Genomic DNA, 14691 nt, shown 5'->3' on the forward strand with positions numbered 1-14691 from the left:
TGGTTCCCAGTTGGATTTGTTAACCACTGTGCCATGACGGGAACTCCTGCATTTTTATATTTTCTAATTTTTATGCTGGGAAGATCCCACTAAACACCCATCTTAAGAGAAATTAAGTAGATGCAAATAATAATTTAAACCAGAGGTCGGTGAACTATGGCCCATGTGGACTTGTCACTTGTTTTTGTCAATAAAGTTTTATTGGAACACAGCCATGCTCACTCAGTTACAGCTGTGTCTTCTGTGGCTGCTTTCATGCTGCATCAGGCAGAGCCGTGTAGTTGCAGCAGAGACCAGAGGGCTCACAGAGCCTAAAATCTTTACTAGCTAGTCCTTTAAGAAAAAGTTTACTGATCGCTGAAGTAACATGCAAAAATGCCTTGTTATTATGATTATTCATATTAGGATTATATGAACAAGCCAATGTTATCCTTACAGCAAGAAGCAATATTGTTTGATAATGTTTTGAAATTCTCAGAAACTGAGTTCAGGCTTCATCAAGATATTATGAAATTCTTATGTGGGTCTCTCAAAAAGTTTTTTGTAATAATTGTAAAATACTTCCCCTGTTTTAGTTTTGTTAAAAGTTATATTTACGAGATCTTTCTGGAATTCTTCATTTTGACTACAGCATAATTCATTTATTTGGTTGAACTTCACTACTAAAGATTTCTCTTAAAAACCTTACTGCTTTTCCTTAGACCTGGCCACCCGGATCAATGGTAATTTTCCTTCTTTGCTACTGAAATATTTTCTCAATCTGTGCTTTTCGTTGAGACTAGACTTTCACATTTTAACTGAAAATTGTTTCCTTTTCTTGAAGATCTCTTCTTCCAGGTTTGACCCACATCATATTTATTAGGTCTTTTCTTGCTGGAAACGGGCTTTCTGGCTAAAATACAAGGGGAGACATTTTAGAAATGAGACTTAAACTTGAAGCATGGAAGAGCGTGGCTTTTTCTAGGCGTGTTAGATTTTCTTCCTGTTTTTTGAGGGCTGCAGGTTTTATTTTTGTGTTCCTGCTACTGCACATGGGCTGGCAAACAGTAGGCACTCAGGAAATGCTTGAGTGTTTGTTCTATTGTAGAGTTGGAAGGAACTTTCAGGAAAAAAAAGTGGAGTGGCAGTGTCCCAGAAAACCATGTGTTTGATAAGCCGCCTGGGAAGATGTGGCCACTCTATTGACAGCAGATTTATTGACAGGCCCACATTTTGTTTGGTGGGCATTCAAATGACAGGAAACTGATATTTTCCTTCCTTTTTCTGTTGCTTCCTTCCTTCAAGTAATTGCAGTCTGTGCCACCCCAGGAAGAAAGGCAGAGGGAGCCTTACTTGGTGGCATGGTTGTCTCTTATAGATCATTTTAGGAAAGGAGGGCTGTCAAAGGAATTTGTTTAGCAGGAGTTTCCCCAGTATGGTCTCACATAGCTCAGGGAATGACCTTAGGATCGGAGAGGAAAATATCCGTCATTTTCTCTAAGTTTCTTATGCTTTTTTATTACTTTTTTTTTTTTTTTTTTTTTTTTTTTTTTTTGCTTTTTAGGGCTACAGCCACAGCATATAGAAGTTCCCAGGCTAGGGGTCAAACCAGAGCTGCAGCTGCCGGCCCACACCACAGCCACAACAACACTGGATCCAAGCCACATCCTTGACCTACATGACAGCTCATGGCAACACCGGATCCTTAACCCACTGAGCAAGACCAGGGATCAAACCTGCATCCTCATGGATACTAGTTGGGTCCATTACTGCTGAGCCACAATGGGAACTCCCTTATTACAATTTTTGATAAGTCTTAATAGAATGGTGGTAATTATGTATATAAATTATAACTAAGTTAACCTGCAGATCTTGGCAGCGATGCCAGTGTTTTTAGGGAGATGGTACAGTGGCTCAAGAGTATGGATTCTGGAGGCTGCTTTGTCTGCATCACCACGTAGCCTTGGTCAAGGTCCTTAGTTCATTCCTCTGTGGGATGGATACAGTTGTGGTATGTCTCAGAGGTTGTCATGAGAAATTGATGAATTAACATGTGGAAAGGGCTTTGAACTGTGCCTGGCACCGCAGTAAATAGTATGGAAGTGTTAACTATTATTATTTACAAGGGTATTTTTAGTAGAGTTGTGTAATGAAAAAACAATTAGACGAATTCCCACTAGTGCAGTGGGTTAAGAATCCAACTACAGTGACTCAGGTCACTACAGAGGCTCAGGTTCGATCCCCAGCCCAGCACAAGTGGGTTAAAGGATCCGATGTGTCACAGCCACAGCTCAGATTCAGTCCCTGTCTTGGGAACTTCCATATGCTACAGGTGCGGCCATTAAAAAAAAAAAATTGGAGACTACTTATTTAGAGTTTTAAATGTTAAAATCAGACTATTCTTTGCTTGAGCCCAGGTTTTTCTTGCTGTGTGATCGTGGACAAGTTACTTAGCCTCTCAGAACATTGCCTCCCTAACTATAAATGGGGAAGGTAAATAATAAAAATATTATATTTTGTTGTCTAAGGCATACATTTCTTTACATTTTAACATGTCTGTAGTTGGACTGTATCTTATCATCGGTGGTGTCCAAAAAACAAAAAAATTTGACAGTTTTTACCTCAAAAGGATTTTGTGAAGGATAAATTAGATAATTAGTGGGAAGTGGTTAGCATAGTGCCTGGCATACAGAAGGTGTGCAATAAGTACTAACTGGTTGTTCAGACATGTTGGCATATGAGTTATTCTAACAGGGAGGCGAGAAAGCAAAATGCAGGGATGGTTATTGGAAGGCTTTGGAGATCAGCTCCAGATGCCTAGTAGGAGTGTAAATTTCCACCTTCACAACTCTTGGAACTGTGTCTGTGGTACCCGCTTGAGAAATGTGGCAGCACCTTCGTGTTTCCCAGAGATCTTTGTGGAACATCCTGTGTGATGCCGTAGCTTCCTATGCATAAATCCCGATGAGGCTGTACCAGTACTGGTCAGGTAGCAGGGTGTTTGTTGACTATAAGGTTGGGTCAGGAGTTGCAGCCAAGGCTGAGAAGCTGATATTTGTGGGATATACATATTTTAGTTCCATGCTCTTTGCATGGAAACTAAAATTTATTTATTTTTTGTCTCTTTAGGGCCGCATCTGCAGCATACAGAAGTTCTCAGGCTAGTAGTCGAATCAGAGCTGCAACTGCCAGCCCACACCTCAGCCACAGCAATGTGGGGTCCAAGCTGTATCTTCAGCCGACACCACAGCTCATGGCAACGCCAGATCCTTGACCCTCTGAGCAAGGCCAGGGATCCAACCTGTGTCCTCATGGATACTAGTTGGTTTTGTTACCGATGAGCCACAGTGGGAACTCCTGCTCTTTGGTATTTGTTCCAGTCATAGTGCCACCTCCTCTAATAACTGAGATGTTTAAACACGGGAAGGGGAGTTCCCATCATGGCTCAGCAGAAACAAATCTGACTGGCATCCATGAGGATGCAGGTTTGATCCCTGGCCTCGCTCAGTGGGTTAAGGATCTGTGTTGCCATGGGCTGTGGTGCAGGTCGCAGACTCGACTCAGATCTGGTATTGCTGTGGCTCAGGTGTAGGCCTTCAGCTACAGCTCCGATTCGACCCCTAGCCTGGGAACCTCCATATATAGTCAGTGTGGCCCTAAAAAGACAAAAACAAACAAACAAACAAACACCACCACCAAAAACAAAACAAAACAGAAAAAAACAGAAGGGGCATAGCCTGGAGATACAAGGTAAAATTTGATGGGCTGTGACTTCCAACTAAATGTGAGTTGTTTCTTTTAAATCTCTTAATAGCATAATCTCTTTCATTAAGAGAAGAAAACCATGGCCAGCAAACCCTTTTCCAGTTCTAGAATGCCCTCTCTTTGCAGACAGGAAACTTTGGTCCTACCTTAAAGTATCCCTGCTTACAAGGAGCCAGAAGCAGAAATTCACACTTGTCCGTTTGACGCCAGTGATGCTGGTGTTTAAACCGAAGGTTGATGCTTGCCGTGGTTTTCTGCTTGTCTCAGACATCTTGCATGCTCTCAGAAACTGATAGGGAACTGACTAGGAAAGCTCTTGTGAAGGGCCTGGCATCCTTACCTCGTACCTGGGGTGATGCCGGAGTTGATGTTCAGTGCTCCCCTGCTCCCCTTCTACCTGTCCGGCAGGTATGTTCGAAGCTGTAGGGGAAGCACATGTTCAATTCACTAGAACCACGAGTCCAGGTGTGCGGTGGGTCTCGGATCCTTCCAGACTGCTAGAGAGGAGATTGGTTTAGAAATAAATCATCACAACCAACTTTATATCCTTTTTATTTGAGGTGGGGGAAAGGAATAAAAGAGGGCCTTGGACCACAACTCTTCAGGCAATTTTACTTCATCATTTGGTATGTTGCAGATTTTTAGAATCACTCTTGTCTTAAAATCTGATTCAGGAGTTCGGGATTCTTCATACTTTTTCTAGAATCCTCTTATTTATGGTTTTAAATTTTTTTTAATTTTTCTAAGATTTTTTGAAGTACAGTTGCTTTACAGTGTGTTAGTTTCAGGCATATGGCACAGTACTTCAGTTATATGTTTTTCAGACTCTTTTTTCCCTTACAGGTTATTATAGAATATTGAGTATAGTTCCCTGTGCTGTACAGTAGGTCCTGGTGGGTTATCTTATGGATTTTTTTGTGGCTACACTCAGGGCCTGATGCTAAAGTTCCCAGGCCGGGGATTGAACCTTCAGTACAGCAACAACTTGAGTGACAGCAATGACAAGCCAGATCCTTAACCCACTGAGCCACCAGGGAACTCCCCTCCTTTTTTCTTTTAATCGGAAAACCTTACATTAATAGTACATGTGAACATAGGTTTAGTTAACTTTATGAGTGTTTGGAATACATGTCATGAAGAAAAACAAAGGAATCCCTCTCAAATAATTCATAAAGATGGGGGTGTTGCATGTCGTTCCAGAGTAAATGCTGCCTGGCTTCCTTGGAGCAGCTGTCTGCATCGCTGCGACTGGTGTGGGAGAACCTAATTCCCTTCTTGCCTACTGGCTTTCTAATTTTTCCCCTGTGATCCGAGTTATAAAACCTAATTTCCAGGGGGTCTTGTGAATCATATTAGTAGCTTTGTGTTATAATAGCAATTTTATATTGCATTGGTATTCATTTTCACTATTACGGAATAATCAAATCAGCACCTCTCTTCTTATGCCGTTGAAATGGAAAATAATGGACTGTAATGTAAAACTGCTAATGTGATGAAACTCGCTCATTGTGTTAGGGTAAGAATGTCCTCCTTTCTTGTTCCAGCTCACTTGCAACTGTGATTGAGGAAGGAAATGGAAAGCATTTCTACATCTGTGATAAGGCCCGGCGTATATCCTTCATTTGAATACAGAATTGTCTTTTTATGGCTCAGGGAGTCTCGTCCGCATACTCGGAAGCCTTCCCTGCCACCCGGGTGATGCTCTGGCTGGCGAGCTGGCGAGCGGGAGGCTGCGGGGACCAGCTTAGACCACGGTCTCCCTTTTAATCACGAGTAGCATTTGATGTCTCTGCTTCCAGAAGAATCGCTTGCACCTTCTTTCATGCGCATCCAGGCCTTCTTCTGGCTTAAGAAAAAAACCAACTTGAAGAACACACTTAGGCTACCTTGTTAGGAAGGACTACAAGCCCCCCCCCCCCCGCCCCAAGGTTCTGATTTGACAGGGATGTTGGGAGGCAGGTCAAGTGACTGCCTAATGAAGATGAATGGAGAAAATTGCTGGTACCAGGATCACGTGGGGGCTCCCAGCCCAGGTTGTTGCAAGTGTGATGGAATCTCATCGCTTCATTTATCAGTGTCATATTTGGGCTAAAAGTGAGCAGTATTGTTCTCATTTCTCCCAGATGGATAGGTCAACTTTAATATTTATTGCTCTTGTAGAACATTTGTTTGATGTATTTCCATTAGCTAGGCAATAATAGAAAAGCAGTGGAGAGAAACATAAAACAGTTCCCTTCCTTTTCAGTTGAAATACAGCGAACACTAATGTATAACTACGGCTTGAAGTGCCATGGATTCCTCCCCCTTTGGTTGATGACATGATTGTGTATATTAGAGATTCCCAGGAAAATAAGGGAGAAGCGGCATGAGGATAATATATATTGAGAGCAGCTGGCGGGGTATAAATTGTGTTGTCTTTTGATTTTCATGATTTGGTCATATAATTGGTGAATTTCTCTGGGCTATATATTAAATTCTTGGCCCAAGATCATATTTTAGAATTGGGAATAATGTGCAGGAGATGGCATCAGCCTGTGAGTTCTACGGTGAATCTCAATAAAGCCAGAATTTTCTTCACATTATAGAGCAAATTGTTTTCAGTCTCTGAATAATGTTGATTTTTTTTTTCTTTTCCCTTTCTATCTTTGGGGGAGAAAAATACCTTGTGACAAAAAGTCTTTTCCCATATGTCTGGAATATATTAAAGATAAGACCCTAAATGTTCGCAAAGATCGGCTCCGCCAGGACATCGAGCTCCCGATTTATTAGCCGATACTCACATTTAGCAGGAATCTGAACATTGGGAATATTATTTTCTGCCGTGGAACAAACCTAGCTCTTTGTGAGGTAGGTGTTGTCTTAAGTGCAAAGCAAACATCCTAGCCATATGTTTCTATAATTTAAATTAATTTGGTACAGTCATCCTGTTAATCTTTAGTGACTTGTTGATTGGCATTTTGCAGACATATTTCTGGAAGGCTCCCAATACCATTTTCTGCAGCCTTTCTGGCAGTAGCAAAGAGCAACATTTCCACAAATTGGAATCTTGTACAGCCCTGGGAAGCGAGCCAAGATTTAAATTAGACAATAACCTCTGCTCTGTATATAGCTTCTATTCTTCAGCTGTAGGCAGAGTGATTTGTTTAAAACAGTCAGCCCTGTAGCATATAATAGACTGATATATGAGTCACTCCTTGGCAATGTGTGTTTCTTAAATTTATATAGATTGAACAACTGGTTGGTAATGTACTTAGTTACAGTTGTACAAACAATAACTATTAGCAGGACTGAAGCAGGCCTGGAAAAGCTACACGGGGCTGGTGTTTGCGAGGATCCTGAAGTATGGCCGAATTTCAGAATAATTCCCCTTCGGAGGCTGACGGAGACTCTGTTTCGTAAACATGAGTGTGCTTTTTTAGCAAAGTAGCAGTAAAAGTTTTATGTTGTAGTTTTCTGTTTCTCATTTGCTGTTGGTTTAAAATTGAATTGGGGAACCTCATTTGCTTCAAAAATTAAACTTAACATCAGTCTACATTTGGGGCAGGATAATTTGATTGCACGTTCCTTGGGGTGTGTTGTGTGTGTTTTAACATCTGCTATTTCTTTTAGAAGAACATAGGTATAAATACGTATTTTCTGCCCCCCCCCAGGTTAGATTGTCGCTGGCACTAACTGCATAGGTTGAAAGAGATCTTTCTGGACAACAAAGATCTTTTCTTAAGGGAAAAGCTTGTGCTCCAAGTTCAGTTCATGTTTATTTAAAAGATTAAAATCATTAGACCAGATCTCACTTTTTTTTGTCCAAAAGAAAATTGATTTTGCTCCCCATAAAAGTGGGATCTGAAAGAGGATATTCAGGAATACGCAAATAGAGGCGATGCAGAAATCTATTTGTGCAGCTGAACAAAGCAATTCTGTTTTTACCGCCGAACATTTACTTAGCCTTGGTGTGAAAATTTCTGAACAGAATTGTCACCTGTCTTTAGAAAGTACTTCTTTTGTAAGGCAAAGGGGATCATTTCGATCTGAAATGCCTTTTCTTTAAGTCCTTTTTTTTTTTTGCTTATGCCAATTCGAGCATTTATAAAATAAAGCGCCCTGTAAATATTGAACAATACAAAGACATCTTTCATAACAGTTTATAGTGTGTTGCGTGCACTCCGTGGAAGCCAAGCAGTAGTTAGTGGCAAATGATATGCCAATCAAAAATTATTATTGTGAGTATAACCTGGTATAATGCAGTGTCTTATCTGGAAGTGTCAACTTGATATAAGCCAACTCTTTGTCTTTTAAAGTTAAGCTCTTGTTTGCCCTCCGTTAATTCTGTCTCCCAAAGGCTCATTTGAATTGCATAAAGGATAATCTACTTGACAGTTTTATACATTTAAACAATCTTGATTATATGGTATTTTACAAGTTTTCTTTTCTTTTTTCTTTTTTTTTTTTAAGCTCCCAGTTACTATTTTGTGTAGGCTTTTAAGTCTTTAGTGAGAAAAGAATGAGAGAAACTCATGGGTAGAATTCGATACTCTTTTGTGAACAGCGTTTAGTAAACCTGGATACACTGCCTCTTTTCACCGGCCTGTGGTTCATAGTGATAATATTTGATCATTTCTGATGACCGGCCGGAGGGTGTTTTCAAAGTTTCTCAGACCAAAATTCTAGTGAGAATAACTGGAAGAAAAGGTAAGCCTCGAGTTTCACTCTCCTGAAATAGGTCATTTTTCACCCTCCCTCCATGGTCATTTGGAGAATTTCTGGAGGAGTTTTGGAGGAGATTTCCAGATCGAGTGCCTTGCCCTGAGAATTCTGAGATTATGAAAGTGCCAGCTGTGCTCTGGAAGGGCAGGGGTGTGGATCCACACTGGTGGTCATTAAGAGGGCACCATCTGGCATCAGACAGCCAGGCTTCAAATCCTGTGTCCACCACACCTGCACGCACTGTGTGACTTTGGAACAGGAAGCTCAACTTCTCTGAGAATCAGCTTCTGCATCTGCAACCAGAGGAGACGACTAGCTTCCCTCCGAGGGTTATGATCCATGCGAATTGCACCAAAATGCCAGTAAATGTTGCTGTGAGTGTGGTCTATCGGTGAGACGTTCTAGACCTAGTGAGATTTGGGAAAGTCGATCCAGAGTGGTTCGTCCTCGTTTTCCTTTCACTAGCAAAGTACTTGATAATGATTTGACCGTTATTAGGAAGGCCACACGACTCTCTGTATCTTCTGAAGAAATGTGTTTTGAGGACAAAATCAGGCACCAGGGGAAGTCATTGTATTTCGAGGAGGTAGGAAGATCGCTGTTTCTGAAAGTATGTCTTGAAGGCCTGACTTCTTTGAAGGCCATATGATGATGTCTTCAAGGTAAAAGAGTTGGGAAAAAAGTGCTCAGATACAACTGACAAAATAAAATCCATATTTGCACGGTGAAAAAAAAAAGGTACAAGGGGTTTCTTCACATCTTGGATCAGCTGATGGTCAGCAGTCCTGCAAATCTGGGTCAGTATGATCTCTGTCCTCTAGACAAGGAGACGGGAGCTTCGCGGATTTAAGGAACTTCTGAAGAGCTTACCTAACCCCAGCTGGTGGGTGGGATTTAAAGCCACAGGATGTGGACTGCAAACCCATGCCCTCTTCCACCACAGCAGGCAGTAATCCCATTTTTAGGACAAAAACTTCTTCATGGAAGATCTACGAAGAGTGTCGTCATTCGAGCACTCATTGCTAACCCTCTGTTGGCCATTCGTCACAAACTCTTCCATCCGTTGGTGTGTGATGCAAGTTTGACACAGGAAAGCAAGGAAACTAAAACAACGGCCTCTCTCGGAGTTCCCGTTGCGTTCCATGCCTGGCCTTTGCTCAGTGAGTCAAGGATCTGGCGTTGCCCAGAGCTGCGGTGTATAGATCAGAGACGCAGCTCGGATCCGGCGTTGCTGTGGCTGTGGCTTAGGCCTGCAGCTCCGATTGGACCCCTAGCCTGGGAACTTCCATGTGCTGCAGGTGTGGCCCTAAAAAGAAAAAAACTTAACTCTCTCTCCCCTCCTGTGTGATATAATCAGGTTGACAAGTCACTTTGCATCTGACGTGCTGAAGAAATATTTCTTGACAGAGGGGTTGGAAGAGTCACGTGACCAGATGCAAATGAGGGTAGTAGAAACAGTGCATGAGTGTTGAGAGGATGATTTTTTTTTTTGTTTTTTGTTTTCCTTTTAGGGCCGCACCCACAGCATATGGAAGTTCCCAGGATAGGGGTCCAATCGGAGCTGCAGCTGCTGGTCTACCCCACAGCCATAGCAACGTAGGATCTGAGCCTCATCTTCAACCTACACCGCAACTCATGCCAACACTGGTTCCTTAACCCACTGATTGAGGTACCAGGGATTGAACCCACGTCCTTATGGATACTAGTTGGGTTTGTTACCGATGAGTCACAACGGGAACTCCAAGAGGATGATTTTTGGTGCAAATTTTGATGAGAGAGATGGATTTGATCAGAGATTTGAAGAACAGGACCGACACACTGAATGATCTAAGTCAGGTACCCCCCTTGCGATGGCCTCAAGGGTTTTAAGTAGAAAGGAGCAAGTAGGAGATGGTGATCCGGTCAGACTAGCCTAATGGCTGTAACACACAGACAACAAATGTTTAGGGAGGTCCGTGAAATAGACATGTAGTTCTTGTTCACCTGTACAGTTCGAGGTTGCTGGGGAAGCTGGACTGGTGGAGGCTTGGCCATCTTCTTCTAGGTGCCAGCAACCAGGTGGGATAGAAGGGAGAGGAGAAGGTGGAGAAGCCACACCTATTTCTCAACTGCTTTGACCCCACAGTGACACCCTTTTTTCTGCAAGTGGTGGGAACACTGGTTAGAGTCCGCTGCATGGCCTGGCGGAAAGAAGTTTAGAAACAGCCACTAATTCCAGGCCATGGAGAGAGGCGCTGACTTTTAGAAAATAATTAGCTGGAGCCACCACACATGACAAGCAGATCTGTTTGCTAGTATTAAAGGATTCTTTAGGGAGGTGGAAGAAGGGATTATAAAATTATTCTCAAAATTGTGGGTGGGCGGGTTATAGGGGAGTTTTGGATTATTGGTCGGAAAATATCAGCTCTCCTAAAATAGACAATTTGAGCTTTTCCGTATTGGTGAGGATAAAAGTTTAAAGAGTGGGTGCCCACAGGGAGAGTTATAAACACTGAAAAAGCATCTGAAGTATTGACATTGAATCTAGGGAGTGGGGCCGTGACTGAAGAGCCATCTGGATGATCGTGGGCTTAAGTGGCTAGGACTTTGGGAACAAGTTCCCATCTTTCTTCCAAATAAAGGGGAAGACTTTGTAAGAGAGGTGGGCTTTCAAGAGATAGAGGCAAAGGTGCTGGATATTTGGATGAGAAGGCATGGTCTCTAAACATGACAGTTTTGTTTTTTAAATTTTTATTATTAATGTCGAGTTGATTTACGATGTTGTGCCAGTTTCTGCTGTGCAGCAGAGCGACCCAGTCTCACACACACACACACACACACACACACACACACACACACATACATACATTCCCTTTCTTATATCATCTTCCATCATGGTCTACCCCAAGAGACTGGATATAGTTCCCTGTGCTGTACAGCAGGACCAGAATGCTTATCCATTCTAAAGGTAATAGTTTGCATCTACTAACGCCAAACTCCAAGCCCATCCCTCCTCTCTCTCCTGCCTCCCCCTTGGAAACCACAGGTCTGTTCTTCATGTCTGTGAGTCTCTTTCTGTTTTGCTTGTTTTTTTCTGTGTGTTTGTTTGTTTGTCTTTTTAGGGCCGCACCTGCAGCATATGGAGGTTCCCAGGCTAGAGGTCAAATAGAGGTATAGCTGCCAGCCTACACCACAGTCACAGCAATGTGGGATCTGAGCCACATCTGTGACCTCCAGCACAGCTCATGGCAACGCCAGATCCTTAACCCACTGAGCAAGGCCAGGGATCGAACCTGCAACCTCATGGTTCCTAGTCGGATTCGTTAACTGCTGAGCCACGATGGGAACTCCTGTTTCTGTTTTGTAAATAGGTTCATTTGTGCTGTATTTTAGATTCCATATGGTACTTTTCTTTCTCTATCTGACTGACTTCACTTAGTATGATAATCTCTAGTTGCATCCATGTTGCTGTAAATGGCGTTATTTCATTCTTTTTGTGGCTGAGAAGTATTCCCTTGTATAATATGCACCGCATCTTCTTTATCCCTTCCTTTGTCGATGGACATTTAGGTTGTTTCCATGTTAAACAAAACAGTTTTTAAGAAGATTGAGATGGAATGGGATGAATATAAAGAATTGAGGAAATCTTTTGAGAAAAAGAGGTTGGGAAAGACAAACGAAAATATTTAGGGTGATCAAATATTTATATATGATTGTCTCTCTTGTTACAGTTAAGTAATTATCTTCAGATGATATTTGGCATGAAATGCACTTTACGGCTTCTCATCACTCTGTAGTTTATTTGTGCTTTTATTTTTTTAACCTCTCCTGAGAACTCATCATTACTGTTTTTATGTCATAGTCCAATTTAGGGATATGTCGAACTTAAATAAAGATTGTAGCTCGCACTTTCCAAAGAGCTGGTTTCTGAGGGGAAGAGGCTGGGCGCATGAATGTGTGTACACGTGTGTGTGTATTTTTCCAAGGTTAAATATTTCTTAACATTACCTTACATTTATATCTCCCTTAAACATTATTCTGCACACTTTGTCTGGAATCCTGTATGGAGATCCTGTTCCCTTTGCCGCAATTATAAGTGACTCGTTTCAGATGCCTCTGCCTTTTGCAGGAAAGGAGCCCTTTGCAGGTGTGAGTATTAACGAAGCAGAGGGAAGCTCACTTCTGTCCACTTGTTCTGTGTTCAGTGAAAGTACAAAGTACATGTTTGTTTCACTTGTAAGTATAAAGGGGAAAAACCCACCTGTTTTGCCTTCAGAAAAATTCTTTTGATCTGACTGTTCTCAGAACGAAAGCTGGGGTGAACTTTTTTTTTTAAGTTGGATTGTCTGATCTACACTGCGCCTCTCATGAAAACAAAATTGGGAGTTGAAAGAGTCCACTCTTGAGAAAAAAAAAATAAAGACGCTTTTCATCATTCTGCAAATCAGAAGCAAAGATATGGTCTTTCATTTTTCTTGTCATATCTGATAACACCTGGTAACATTTGGAGCTCTGACTCAACTGGAAAGGGGAAGAGTGACTTAATTTTGATTGGCCATCTGTCCTAGGTCCCCAATACAGTATGTGAAAATTCGATCTCTCATGAAAGTTTTATATAAAAGGAAAATTAAGGAATTTTTGCATAGTTTTAAGTGACCGACAACAAAGCTCTGTTAAAAAGTTTGTAAGATACTGCCCAAGTAATTTCATACCTGGATTCATTGTACAGGTCCATTTTGAGAAATAGATCCAATTTATAAAGCCTGGAACAACTGAGGGAGTAATATTTCAAAGCCAGCCTTTATCGTGTCCAGGGGGCCCCACAGAATTGCTCAGATTGGAGTCCTTCCAAAGCCAGACTTCTTCCTGTTCCCGGCAACGTGGCAGGTAGCTCTGAACACAGCTTGGCACGTGGCTGAGGGTCCCTTCTTTCATGAGAAATGCGACACCTACCAAAAAATTACTATGGGACACTGAAATGTATTGATGTGTCATCTTCTGATTTTTGATAACATGAAGCCTCAACCAAAGGGTCTGTCCCTTAGTTTCCATTCTCTAAGGATTGGCAACCGCACTCTCAGTGACCTCATAGAGCCATTTATTCATTTATGCAGGAAAGACTTATTTAGCACCTGTCTGGTCCCACCCCGTGGGACAAAATTATACTCAGGACAAAATAGCAAAAAGGGATTCAATTGCTTTGTGACATTTACAGTCAATGGGTGGGTCAAGCACATTTGTCAGAATAATTATCCAAATATATAGACAGTTGAAACTCTGAAGTTCAAACAACATCAGATATGGCACATGCTTAGTAAATTGAGCTCTCCTTATGAGTATTACGTAGTAGTTCTATACCGGTGATGCAGTCACATGAAAAACCTTTGTCCCCACTTATTAAACACAAATTCTAAGGGCTGCTATGGGTCTTTAGCTCTGTGTTAAGACACTGTATCTCCTGGAGGGGCTTAAAGCCTAATTAGGGAGAAGGATGAAGAAAGCAGTCATACTCGGTGTGAAAGGCAGCCTGGGCATCTTGGCAGCAAGGCCTGCCATCGTTGGATGGTAAGAGGAGAGGGCACTTTTAGGAGCAAAGCTGGCAGAACCCTGGAGTAGAAGATCATAGACATAAAGAGGGTGAGGTTGCTAGTGGGAAAGAGGAGCAGGAGGGCATGAGGCTGTATAGATAAGGTGGTGTAGACTCATGAATGGTCTTTTTCCCCGACTGATGAAAGGGGTTTGTAATCAGTGAGCTGTGGGCAGCCTTTGATGGATTTTAAGCCCCACCGGGACATGTGTGTTCAGAGTTCCATTTTGGAAAGCTAACCCTACTGAGACCTGCTGAAGTAAACGATACTGAAGCCATGCCTGGGCGTACGGTGTGGCTGTGAAAAATCACATCTTAGAAGGTAACAGCGAGGCAAATGTTTGTGGGATATTTTTAAGTTTAAAAATTATATTCAGTATACGCTTTGATCCCAGTTTTGTTTCAAAGATTATATATATTGCAGGGAGGAAGACAAAGAAACAAACAGAAAAGACTGGGAAAGTAGTTGGCCAAAATATTGAATGGTCATGTTGTCAGGGGGTGAGAGAGGCTTTTTCTCTGTGTCATGCTTTTCAGTGTGTTGCATTTTGTATCATGCAATAAAAATGCTACTCAGAAGATAAACTGAGAGAAAGGTATCTCAAGTCGCAGCCTGGAGGATGGATAAGAAACGAGAGAAACTGGAGTCTGAGGGTTGGTTAGGATTGGTCACTAGCAGA

At 42.0% G+C, this 14691-nt stretch overlaps 1 protein-coding gene and 1 long non-coding RNA gene across 9 annotated transcripts in view; both read left to right on the forward strand.

Annotated features, from left to right (window-relative positions):
• Positions 1-14691, forward strand: part of TOX3 (TOX high mobility group box family member 3) — a 117232-nt gene that overhangs the window by 49190 nt on the left and 53351 nt on the right. For 2 of the 8 annotated variants that reach the window (XM_084960294.1, XM_084960296.1), the window contains 2 exons: positions 4305-4370; positions 5289-6591. The exons of 4 other annotated variants lie outside the window; for them this stretch is intronic. The gene's annotated coding sequence lies outside the window, so the exon portion shown is untranslated. Of the gene's footprint in view, positions 1-4304; positions 6592-14691 lie in introns of those variants that run through there. 2 more of the 8 variants (XM_084960295.1, XM_084960293.1) reach the window with 2 other exon arrangements.
• On the forward strand, positions 5935-12705 carry LOC146402296 (uncharacterized). Its single transcript, XR_014805907.1, has 2 exons — positions 5935-9605; positions 11683-12705. It is a non-coding gene; the product is annotated as an uncharacterized LOC146402296 (long non-coding RNA).

The sequence above is a fragment of the Sus scrofa genome, chromosome 6 (assembly GCF_054392235.1).
Source record: "Sus scrofa isolate SSC_HxYL_T2T_F1_AM1 chromosome 6, Sscrofa_HxYL_maternal_Yorkshire_Landrace_v2.0, whole genome shotgun sequence".
Classification (NCBI taxonomy): domain Eukaryota; kingdom Metazoa; phylum Chordata; class Mammalia; order Artiodactyla; family Suidae; genus Sus; species Sus scrofa.